This window comes from Chiloscyllium punctatum, chromosome 38 (assembly GCF_047496795.1).
Source record: "Chiloscyllium punctatum isolate Juve2018m chromosome 38, sChiPun1.3, whole genome shotgun sequence".
Classification (NCBI taxonomy): domain Eukaryota; kingdom Metazoa; phylum Chordata; class Chondrichthyes; order Orectolobiformes; family Hemiscylliidae; genus Chiloscyllium; species Chiloscyllium punctatum.
Genome location: NC_092776.1, coordinates 73,626,797 through 73,639,477, shown reverse-complemented (window position 1 = coordinate 73,639,477; position 12,681 = coordinate 73,626,797).

Below are 12,681 nucleotides of genomic sequence, written 5' to 3'. Positions count from 1 at the left end.
CCAAAAATCACACAGTAATTCAGTTTAGGTTTTGTCACAGACTTCGTCATATTCACATTTTAATTTATTCCAGTATTTCTTAGTGTCAATATTAAAGAAAAGAATAATAGTTCTCTTATTCCAGGATAACACAAACACAAACCAATTAATGATTCCTTATCCAACACTCACAGATAATATCTGTTCCCTTCTCATTTGAATGTTCACAGAAATAATTGAATTAATATTCGGCCTTACATATTATGAGACATCTGATTATTTTACACTCCAATAAATACTGTTCATTTTTACACATGACGGGCAGCTATATGAGATTTCTAATCATTTTTAAGTTTGCTATGAAATGTTTTTAAGATTAATTGTTGCTTATATCTAATATTTAAGAATTGATCAAATCCAGTACATCAGGCTTTAAGTGTGAAATTAAGGTTCAGTAAAGTAAACGCATTGCATTGTACAGAAACCAATGATAGCGAATGGTGGTTTTTATTTCAATACTTGAATATTAGTTGATTTGCTGTTCTGGGCATGGCCTGCCCACACCAGGAATAGAATGGTCCATATTGGCTCATACAAAATGCCTGACAATCAAAAACAGGCAGCCTAACTTAGAACTAAAATACAAGGTGTCAGGGGGGTGATAAACTACACTAACATTCCGTTCCAGTCTTATATTAAAAGAAAGCACACTACCAATGGACCTACTCCAACGCCAGGACTACAGCATTCCAGACATTTCTTGATAACAGCATGCCGACATACAGACAAATGACCAATCCGGATCTTCATAAATGAAAGGATAATTGTCCCAGTAAATGAATAAGCAGCAGCTGCAGGGTGCAGCCCAGTTCACTCACTAAGCAGCTATCATGACAACAGAACAGTTCATTTGTCAGATATAGTTATTATTTTACAGTCACTCAGAATATTAAACAAAGGTTCTAATTACAGATTCTTGTGTATAATAGGGGAAATTTGCAACATAAGTTTGATACAAGTAACCAATGCTTACTAAAAACATTACAGAAGAGCATTTAGACAGAGATTTGAAGTTAGCTAGTTTTAGGAATTAACTTCACGGTATGATGTTGACTGCTCATTAATTATAAAGTCCAAACAGAAAGAGTAGCTGGACACAATATAACGAACTTTATAACACAAGCCATATTACTAATGCAAGGAAGCTAAAATTAACCGTCTTTTCTATTTCTTTGTACATATATAATTAAGACAGTGAACAATATGAGGGGTAATTGGCTTTGATAAAATAAAATATAAAGAATAGCAGAATTCAAAATGTCCCAACTGATAAGGTATCCTGAGAGGCGTGAGGGAGTTCAGGAATAACTTTGGAATCTAAGTCAATAAGATGCATGGAAAGATCCCAATAGGAATCTGGGGATGTCCATTAGAATGCCCATCTGCGATTATGTGTTTCAGTTGGGTGGTTGGATAAGGAGGGAAGGACTGTAACCACATTACATGTGGCCATTGTGATGCAGAAAGGACATAAAAATGCTGCTTATTACTGTAAATATTACATTGTGTCACGGATCTGTCTTCCCAGACTGGTCTGGGAGGATGATCCCTATATTAACTGGTTGCTGTATGAGTAAACATCTTCCACATGCCTGAGCTCAGCCTGCCTCCTGAGTCCTCATTCCCTGTCAGGGGAAAACACTCCTACAGCTATGATGACATTTCAATTCAATACAAACATTTATTGTGTGTGAAATTATTATATTCAGAGCGATATAATTCTCATGATAAAATTGCTTTACATTTACTTTTTTTGGTGTACAAGAAAACATTTCGATTATATCCATTTGTTCCTTTGTTTAACCAACATTAAGTTTTAAATTATTGTAAAGACTACAATGGGGGAAACGGGAACGAGTCTTCAGCTCAAATGTCATATGAAATGACTGTTTCCTTTTTTCAAACAAATTGCCCTCCAAAAGGATTTTTATTTTCATTTCATGATAAGAAAAAAATTGCTTGGAAATGTTGACAATTCTCCTTTTCCTCCCATATAAGATGTCAGTGAACAATAATCACACAATTATGAGAATTCCTTTCTGTATCAAATGTCAGTGACTCTATATTTTGTTCACAATAATAGTCACTTTCATGGCCTAATTCTTTTCCTCCTAATTCTGAAATAAGTATCGAAACATTTATTGTGGTAAAAATTACATCAACAAAATTGACATGATTCTTCAAGAAAACTATTCAAAGCATATAAATCTTGCATTGCCTGCATTTTTAAACAAAATCATGTTTTTTTCAATTGCTGCTGAATGATTTTTTTCACATCATACAGCTAGGTTTTATGCTTTAATTTTCAGTTTCTTAATCTTAATGAATATCCAATCAACATAAGAACAAAGTGTTTTCAAAATATTAAGGCAACTTATCTGTCAGGATTCTAAAAGCAATTATCAATTACAATAATTGCACAGCAATTTAACATAGACTTTGTAAAAATGCAGTGTTTTTTTGAAAATTCCATTCATTATTTCTTGTTGTCAATGCTACTATATTAATACCTATTTGTTCAGGCCCATACACATACCAAACGACCAATAATATCCCTTGCAAAATTCTTTGTAAATGTCTGATTTTTGCTCAGGTGAAATATAACAATTATCTCAGCCTTTGAAATTCAGAGACCTCCAATTACTTTTTCCTGCAATATTACTCTTCATTTATACATATTACTCAGCCTAATATCAGGATGAGATATCTCATTATTGTCAAATTCACGAATATATATAGTTTTTAAATCCCTTTGTTTTCTTATAATATCTAATAATTGTGCAATCCAGTAAGGGCTACAAATGTGGAATTATACTTCTGTACAATAAATTCTGCAAGAACATTGCAATGTACAATCACTTAATCATTGTGAATATTGTATTTATTTTAAACTTGGAAAAAGTTTTGAATTGATTTGATTATACTTTACTTCAATGCTGACATTTACTGTATATCCAATCACAATACCAGTAGATTATATGGAGGTATCATCATCCATTCCAATAATCACAGTATCTGCTATATACTTTCTTCTGGTCACTCATCGCAAAATGTACCTTATTCCACTCAATCAATATTCCTCAGAAAATATTTGAGAATGTTTCAGTCATAAAGCTAAAATATACAAAGTCATGATCGTCATTAATTTTCTCTTGTTCTGTAGATCTTACTTAAAACAATACTGAATTTTATGCTCCAGTGCTATAAAAATGAGAAAAGATCAATTACTTCATCAGTAAAATAAACAAATGTCACTTGCTATTATTTATCAATTTTTAATTACTGGTCAGTTTATGAATTGTGTGAGATTTGTTTTTAGCTTTCCATTCACCTCTTTATATTGAATGTGATATTTAAATGGTGTGAAAATATCAGGGTATGTTCATTTGAAAGTTCAATTTACATAACTCTCACTTAAGTTCATTCGTAGATTTGTTGTTAAACAATGCAATTCACCTGAATATTGTTGTGTCCTTTGATCATATTAATTTTCTAATTATTGTTCATTCATGATTTGTTAGGGATTTTTACTTTTCGTTTTGCACGTCTCTCACTTATCTCACTTCTTGCATGGGGGCTGGGCATTGAGAACAGAGGATCAGTGGTTAGCACTTGTGTCTTACAGTGTTATCCACTTGGGTTTGATTCCATCCTCGGCCACATGTTTGTGTGGAGTTTGCATGTTCTGGTTTTCTCCCACAATCCAAAGATGTGCAGATTAGGTAAATTGGCCATGCTAAACTGCACGGTCTGTTTAGGGATGTGTAGGTTATATGCATTAGTCAGTGATAAATGTCCAGTAATCTGAGAGCAGAATGGTGCTGAGTGGATTATACTTTGGAACGTCAGTGTAGACTTGTTGAGCCAAATGGCCTGTTTCCACACAGTAGGGATTCCATATAATTAGAATTGTGTTTCGCTAAACAAAACCGACAATTGTTTTCAAATGTTGCCTTTAAAACCTATCTTTAACAGTCAATTGCCAATCTTGTAAAATATCTCAATGTTACTGAAATCAATGTTCAAACAAAACACTGCATATAAAGCCACACAAAGATCTTCATGACCATCTAATTACTGTTTGGTGGAATAATCACAGTAAATATCTTATTTTTCCTGAGATCAATCCCCACTATAACAGTAAGTATCTGGTTATCATTCCCTCCAATAAATGCAGTCGTTGTCCCTCTGGTATTTCAGTTCAGTAGTTATACATCATACTGGTTGTTCAAAGCATGGTTATTCTTCATTATGAATGGCCAAGGGTTCTAAAGGCAAGAGATGTTGTTCGCTCTGATTTGTTGCATGTTCTCAAACAGGTTTTCACTATAAATATTGGAAATAATGTGTTAATTTGGTCTTGTTCAACTGCTGATGCTAACATTTTCAGTTCACGTTCATTGAATATATTTGGAGAAAATGAGGAAAGCTGAAGCTGAAGATCAGAGCCAAGATTGTGGCAATAGAAAAGGGCAGGCACATCCAAAGAGCAGGAGTATCGACATTTCGAACATTAGGCCGTCATCAGAAAAAATCCTGATGAAGGGCTTATGCCCACAACGTTGATTCTGCTTCTCCTCGAATGCTGCCTGAACTGCTGTGCTTTTCCAGTGACATGAGAAATATTTGACTGAATATTCAGAGATTATATTAAAAGTTGCTTCTGTCAATTTAATTTACTTTGCTTTCTATTCACTAAAGTTTTCATGTTAATTGCTTGTCCTTTTCTTCTTAAATCTGATACTAATCTCAAAATACAGAACATATTAAAATTCACGTGAATTATAAATTTGCATTCTCGACAAGAAAACCAATGGAAGGCAATACAGAATTCTTGAACAGCCTACACATTTGAATGAAAAAGCAATTCCTTCCAAAAAATGTTTCCACGTCTGAATCTTTCTTTCAATTCAATAATGCTACAAATAGTTTATAATTGTAAGTTGATCTCTCTGAATGAGTACCTAATCAATGTCAATGTAAACAGCTGAAACATTAACAACAGATTGATTATTGGGTGTTAAAGACCTTATTTGAAGCCACCAAATGTTTGGAATTTACTCGAATTCCACCAGAAAACATTCTTGAATCATAATACAAGAAATGAGATATGCGAGAGATGTGCAAACCTTATTATTAAATGAACAAACTCCAATATTTTCAAAGCATTTCAATCTTACAGTCAAAATGAACAGGTGAATGGAAAAATAAAAACAAGTTTCTGACAATTCATAAACTGAACAACAACTACAAATTAACTTTGATCAAAGGACAGAGTAATATTTAGATGAACTACAACATTTAGTTACAAAGTAGGTAATCAGCTGACTGACAAGTAATAGGTGGTAGCATTTGTTAGTTTACTGAAGAAGATATCAATTTTATTTCAAATTTATAGCACTAGAGAATAATGTTTAATGTGTTTCAATTTTTTGGACTTGCCCCTTTGCAACAAAAAAAGATCAATCTCAATACTTAGACATCGTAATCTTTAATTCTGCAACATTTTCAAATATTCTCCAGGAATTTATAAGAAACAGAATTAGATACAGGTATCCCCACTATCCGAAAGTAGAGCGTTTTTATGAAACCTTACCTAAGCTGAAAAGGGGTAAATCGAAGAAGCATTAATCTTTTTCCTTTTATTCATAAAAGTGAAAATCCTCTTCAGATTTCTTTCAGTTAAAGAAAGCAGGGACAGATGTTAGTCTTTTGGAAAAGCAAAGTGGCAAAAGCAAACTTTCCAAAAGTGGAGGACACGTGTACACATATTTCTTGGTAACCTGACATAAATAAGTATCAGACTTTGTGATTATTGATATAGTAGATAATAGCAATCTAATGTTGGATTGACAAGCAAATGGTAATTCTATTTTCTTTACATAAGCATATGATTAATTTTAAGTAATTTATATATATGTAAAAAGGAAACTCTTATTGTGGTTTGAAATAAAATAAATGTTAACATGAAGTGAAATATAATCAAATCAATTCAACTTTTTTCTCAGTTAAAATACAGTTCAATATTTAAAGTAATCGAGTGTTTGTATACTGCAATATCTTTATATTATTTCATTGCTGAGACATAATTCAACACTAATATCCCTTATAGTGAAGCAAACTTGTGCCAGGAGTTAGAGGAGGTAGGGGAGGTTCTTAATCAGTACTTTGCTTCAGTATTCACGAGTGAGTGGGACCTTGTTCTTTGTGAGGACAGCGTGAAACCGGCTGATATGGTCGAACAGGTCGATGTTAAGATGGATAATGTGCTGAAAATATTGAAAAGTCATGGGGCCAGATAAGTCCCCTGGGCCAGAAAGGATATAACTTAGGTTGTTATGGGAAGCGAGGCAAGGGATTACTGTGTTTTGGCGATGGCCTTTGCATCATCCCTGTCCACTGGAGTCATACCAGATGATTGGAGGGTGGCAAACGTTATTCCCTTATTCAAGAAAGGCAATTGACATAATCCTGGGAATAATTGATGAGTCAGTCTTACATCGATTGTGGGTAAAATATTGGAGAGGATTCTGACAGACAGGATTTATGATCATTTGGAAAAGCATAGATTAGAGATGGTCAGCATGGCTTTGTGAGTGGCAGGTTATGCCTCACAAGCCTTATTGAATTATTTGAGGATGTAACAAACATATTGGTGAGGACAGAGCAGTGGATGTGGTGCACATGGATTTTAGCAAGGTGTTTGATTAGATTCCCCATGGTCGACTCATTTAGAAAGTAATGAGGCATGGGATACAGGGAAACCTGCCTAGTTAGATAATAAATTGGCTGGTCCATAGAAGACAGGGTAAGATTGCATGGATAGTTTTCAGCTTAGAGCACGGTGACCAATGGTGTTCTGAAGGGATTAGTTCTGGGACCCCTGCTGTTTATGATTTTTATAAATGATTTGAATGATGAAGTGGAAAGGTGGGTTAGGAATTTTGCCAATGACACGAGGGTTGGTGGAGTTGTTAATGGTGTGGAGGGCTTTTGTAGGTTGCTAGAGGACATTGGCAGAGCTGGGCTGAGAAGTGACAGATGGAGTACAACCTGGGAAAGTGTGAAGTTATTCATTTTGGAATTTCAAATTTGAGTGCATATTTTCAGATTAAATGCAGGATTCTTGACAAAGTGGAGGAACAAAGGGATTGTGGGGTGCACGTCCATTCATCCCTCATTTCTGACATCCAAGGTGATAAGGTTATTCAGACGGTGTATGGTGTGATGGCTTTCAATAGCAGGGAGGTTGAGTTTAAGAGCCATGAGATTATGCTGCAGCTCTATGGATCTCTGGTGAGACTACACTTGGAATATTGTGTTCGGTTCTGATCACCTCATTATACATATGATGCAGAAGCTTTAGAGAAGGTGCAAATAAAATTTATAAAGATGCTGCTTGGACTGGAAGGCATGTCTTATGAAGAACGTTTGAGGGAGCTGGGGCTTTGGTCATTGCAGTGAAAGAGGATGAGAGCTTACTTGATAGCTTTGTGTAAGATGATGAGAGGCATAGATAGAGGGATAATGAAAGACTTTTCCCCACAAAGTGGCATAATTTTAAGGTGAATGGGGGAAGTTGTGGGGAGATGTCTGAGATAGTTTCTTTATAGATAGTGGCGGGTGCGTGGAATGCACTGCCAGTGGTGGTAGTAGATTCAGATCAATCAGGAACATCTAAGCGTCTCTTGGATAGGGACATGGATGATAGTAAATGAAGGGCATGTTGGTTAGTTTGATCTTAGAGTTGGATAAAAGGTCAGAACAACATCGTGGCCAAAGGGCCTGTACTGTGCTGTACTGTTCTATATTCTATGGACTGAAATGAACAATTATTACATATTAGCAACATATACATTTTCAAAACTCTATTAGCATACTTAAGAATAATGATAAATTTCATCTTGTTATTTGACTGTGCTATCTGCAAAAATGAACAGGAATTGTTGCAGGGAAAAGTAATAGGTTTTTCTAAATTTATAAGGCTGGGATTACACAGATCATTCAAATGAGCAAAAGTCATTTTTAACAGTGCATGATGCATCAGAAATAATTGATTCTTTTGTAGGTGTGTTGAATGGAAATAAAATGGATTTTTATTTTACTGTATAGGTACTAGGGAAGATTGGAGTAAATTCAAATATAAACTTCACTGTAGCTGTTAGCAAGACTAAACTAAAGTATACTATAATTATTGTAATGCAAATGCCTGAATAATTAGTTAGAATCCTGAAAAAAGGATATATTGTACCATTTTTCAAACAGTCAATAAATTAAATTGCGAACCTCAGTATACATGTTACCCAGAACAATTATTATGCAATTATTGTAATGGTAATGACTTGATAACTAAAGCTAAATCCTAAACAAATAAATTGGTTCAATACTTTGTCAGCATGTTGTTCTGAAATTGATTGGATATTTATTAAGATCGGTAAACTGAGGGACAAAATATAACAGCTCGCTTGATAGAATTGAAGGAAAAAATGAGAGAGTGTTTATTGAAAATGCAGTTGATGCAGGAATAATACATTTCCTCCATTGTTTTTCTTCTGGAGACATGCTTCTTTTTAATTTTGTCATGATTCACTGTTGAGACACTTGTGTCAGAGTCTGGAAATGGGAGAGTGAGAGAGAATTAAATTTTAAAAAAGCAGAAAGGAAAGGAACTGGCGAGCAGAGGAGCTCCAACTGTAGTGTCTCACCCTGCCAACATCTTATTGGGTGAGCTGAAATGCAGACCAGTCAAGCAACAAGCTGACACAGTCATACGCACAGAATCATAGCTTACAATGCCCTAGACACCACCGTCACCATCCCTGTCTGTCCTGTCCCACCGGCAGGACATGGATGTAACTGAAATGCTGGAACATGCAGGGTTACGGACTAAGGTCTGCAGAATGTAATCAATGTGATTTATTTGACATTTGTACAGAATAATAAACTCCAGTCCAATTTGAAAAGTTATTAGTGTCATCAGACTTGAACTACAAATGTCAGAAAAATAATTATCAGAAAGTTACAGCACAGATCGAGGCCACTTGGCACATCCTGTATCCTGTATCCTGTAATAGAACTCCCCAGGCTTTACAGCTTTTTGTACTCACCATTGAAAACAACAATTTCAGACTGTGAACTCTGCCCTCTATGCTTTTATAATCTGGTTTTAAAATGTATTTCTTGTTTCCTTGTTTGTTTCCCAGCCCTAACTCTATTCTCCGTGGCCTTGAGGAACTACCATTTCTGCTGTTTAATCACTACTGCCTTCCCCCGCGTGACAGACAGTCTTTTTGTCCTTGTCTCCCCACCCCCCTCCCCCCGACCTTGCTCACAACCTGTTACATTTCTGATGGTTCCTAGACCTCTGTAACATTCACTGCACCCCCTGGGTCAATGGCGCGAGTTTTCAATGCTCTTCCTCCTCAGATAATCAGAAATCTTTCTGGTTGCAGTTTTCTCCAGACTTTATTTTGAAAAGCAGCGAATTTGTGTCAGAGTCAAGTATTTGTGAGCCTTCATCCACAATTCCGAGCAATTGGATGTAATTTGTGACCCCCCCCCCCAAAGATGTGTGACGTTACTGTATTGGCTATGCTAACATGGCCTGCAGTGTGAAATTTAGGTGGGTTGGACTAGCCATGGTCAATGTGGGGTTATGGGGATAGGGTGGGAGACCAGGTCATTGCAGACTTGATGGGCCAAATAGACTCTTTCTGCACCCACTGGATTCTGTGATTCTAACTAGTTGGGATTGTTGTCATGTTTTCCTCATACCAGGTTCATTCAACTCAGATACACATGATTCTGTGGGTGCTCACTCACTCCTTTCCTTACGTTTTACATCAATTTCGCACTGTATGTGAGGGTGGGAATGGATTTGTAAATATAAATACTCCAAATGAAACGCCTCACAGGTCAGAACCTGTTTCTGCTCCTTTCATCACTCACAAGGAACAGGAAAATAAAGGTTCAGTCACAAATCTTACAGGAACATAGCGGTTATAATCAAAAGGAAAGGCTGAACAGCTCAAAACGCTTTTCCCAAGAAAAGAGGAGGCTTAGAGACAACCTGGTACAAGTCGGAAGCTTTGTGTCTGTGTTTTCAGAGATTTGTGGTTGAAATCATTGGGTTGGAAGCGTGTTTCATTACCCCAGATCATCAAAGATGCTATCTAAATGTGCATCTTTCTTTCTATCTGTCTGAGTTCACAATCAGATGGACAGGTCAATGTCTGACTGTCTTACCAAATCCCTGATTGTGGGGGGAGGCAGATTCAATCTCAGGTGCCTCACCACTCACTGGGTCACGGAGAAACTCTGCCGTTACAATGAGAGCTTTCTTTGCTGTCACCTCTCCTCGTGCTTCCACCTGATCCCCACTGCCCTTCATTAAATCCCAGCTGTCACTAGTCCACCCACATGGGCATGTTGAAGAGAATGACAGGAGATTGGATTGAAACTGAGAGTTCAATAGCCAGAATGAAAGAGGAAGAAGGAAACAAATGGGGTTTTTGGATCCCAGGGGATACAGACTCCAGGATGAGTCCTTGTGGGCATTCCCGCAGTAATAGGAGACAGCATTCCATGATGAGAGTTAAACCCGGGTGGCAGGAGAGGGAGTCACTGAACATTAGCAAGTTAATTTCAAACACAGGAGGTTTGTTCAGTCGGTAACAGTGTGTTAGACATGGAGGTGAAGGGAGCAGTGAGGGGAAATGTTACCAAAAGCTGCAGATGGACAACTTTCATTGGAACAGGAGGAGGCCATTCAATCCCTCAGCTCTGCTCCGCCATTCATGATGATCATAGCTGATGTGTGACTGAACGTACAACTTTCAAACCTATCTAATTTCATCATTAAACTCCTCTGCAACAGACAAGATGAGTACTGGAAAGCTAAACATCTGCAAATGCTGGGAAATCAGAAATAAAAACAGACATTGCATGAAAAATTCAGCAGATCTGGCAGCATCTGTGGAGAGTGAACCGTTCGTGTCCAGTGAGCAGTCAGGTGACCAGCTGGAGCTGACCATTTTGCCTTTTCTGGAACACTCGCTGGAACAGATTCTGGTGTGAGGGGAATAAGATTGTCAATAATAGCTGAGAAAACAGGAGGACATGTTCAATTAGAATTAAGAATTAACTTACCCCTCCCAGCGGAACACTTACCGACACAGTCACACTGCGGAGAGGCCATTCACCTGCCTCACGTATGGGAAGGGATTTACTCGATCTTACAACCTGCTGAGGCACCAGAGATGGCACAGTGGATTTAGACATTTCACCTGCTCCATGTGTGAGAAAGGATTCAATCAAATATCTCACCTGCGGAGACATTAGTGCATTCCCACCGGGGAGAGGTCATTCACCTGCTCAGTGTGTGGGAAAGCATTCATCAGTCCTCTGACCTGCTTAAACACCAGGGAGCGCACTCTGGGGAAAGATCATTCATTTGTTCCTAGTGTGGGGGGAGATTCACTCAAATGCAGCACCTGTGAAGTCCCCAGTGAGCCCACACAGGGGGAGAGACCATTCAGATGGTCAGTGTGTGAGAGAGGATTCAGTGATTCATCCCGCCCCCGAGACCCCAATGGGTTCACACTGGGTAGGAGCTGTTCACCCCTCTGTGTGACAAGGGATTTGCTGCGTAGTCAACAAGATTGAGAGCCCAGTGAGTGCTCACAGGGAAGTGGTCATCCCCCTGCTCCATGTGGACTGCAGGACTCTGATTCTGATGTTACTGTCCATCAGAGTCAGGAGTGGACCTTGTACATGATGACACTGCTGGAGTATTGATGTTGTTGTTAATCACATTAACTGTGTTGGAGGTGACTGAACTTACATTGCCACTTTCTGAACCTCAGGATGTCTCCCTGGGCAGTAAGTCTCCACAAACAGCAATGTGACAATGAGCAGGGATCATCAGTTTTGATTTAAATTGTGACTGTAGCATGGCTGCTTTGTAGCATGCCTTGTCCATGGCCTGTGTGGAGTTCACACATTCTCCCCATGATAGTGTGGGTCTCCTCCAGGTGCTCTGGTTTCCTCCCACAGTCCAAAGATGTGCAGGTTAGGTGGATCAGTCGTGCTAAAATGACCACATTATCCAGGATTGTGCAGACTCAGTGGATCAGCCAAGAGAAATGGAGTGTTACAATGATAGAGTGTTCTTCGGATGGTCAGTGGGGTTTGATGGGCCAATGCTCTCCTTCCACACGGTAGGGATTCGAGTCTATGATTGAGGATAAAGGCTACACAGCAGGGTGTCCTTGGAGAAGGAGCATGTGGTGTGTATGAATGCTCTCGGTGCCTTTTGATAGATGTGGGCACCGCAGGGGATATCGTGCTTTATCTCCACCGCTGCCCCCTCCCCACAACTCTACTTTGATTTAGTCCCTTCTCACTCTGTCACTTGTAATGGTTTGCTTGGCCCATATAATGGGCTTTGTTTGGAAATATTCAATTTGTTACACAAATGGTTTACTGCTGGTGATGATATGTCTAGATGAGAGTGATGCTGGAAAAGCACAGCAGGTCAGGCAGGATCTGAGGAGCCGGAAAATCAACGTTTTGGCAAAAGCTCTTTTCCAGCACCCCTCTAATCTAGGCTCTGATTTCCAGCATCTGCGGTCTTCACTTTTG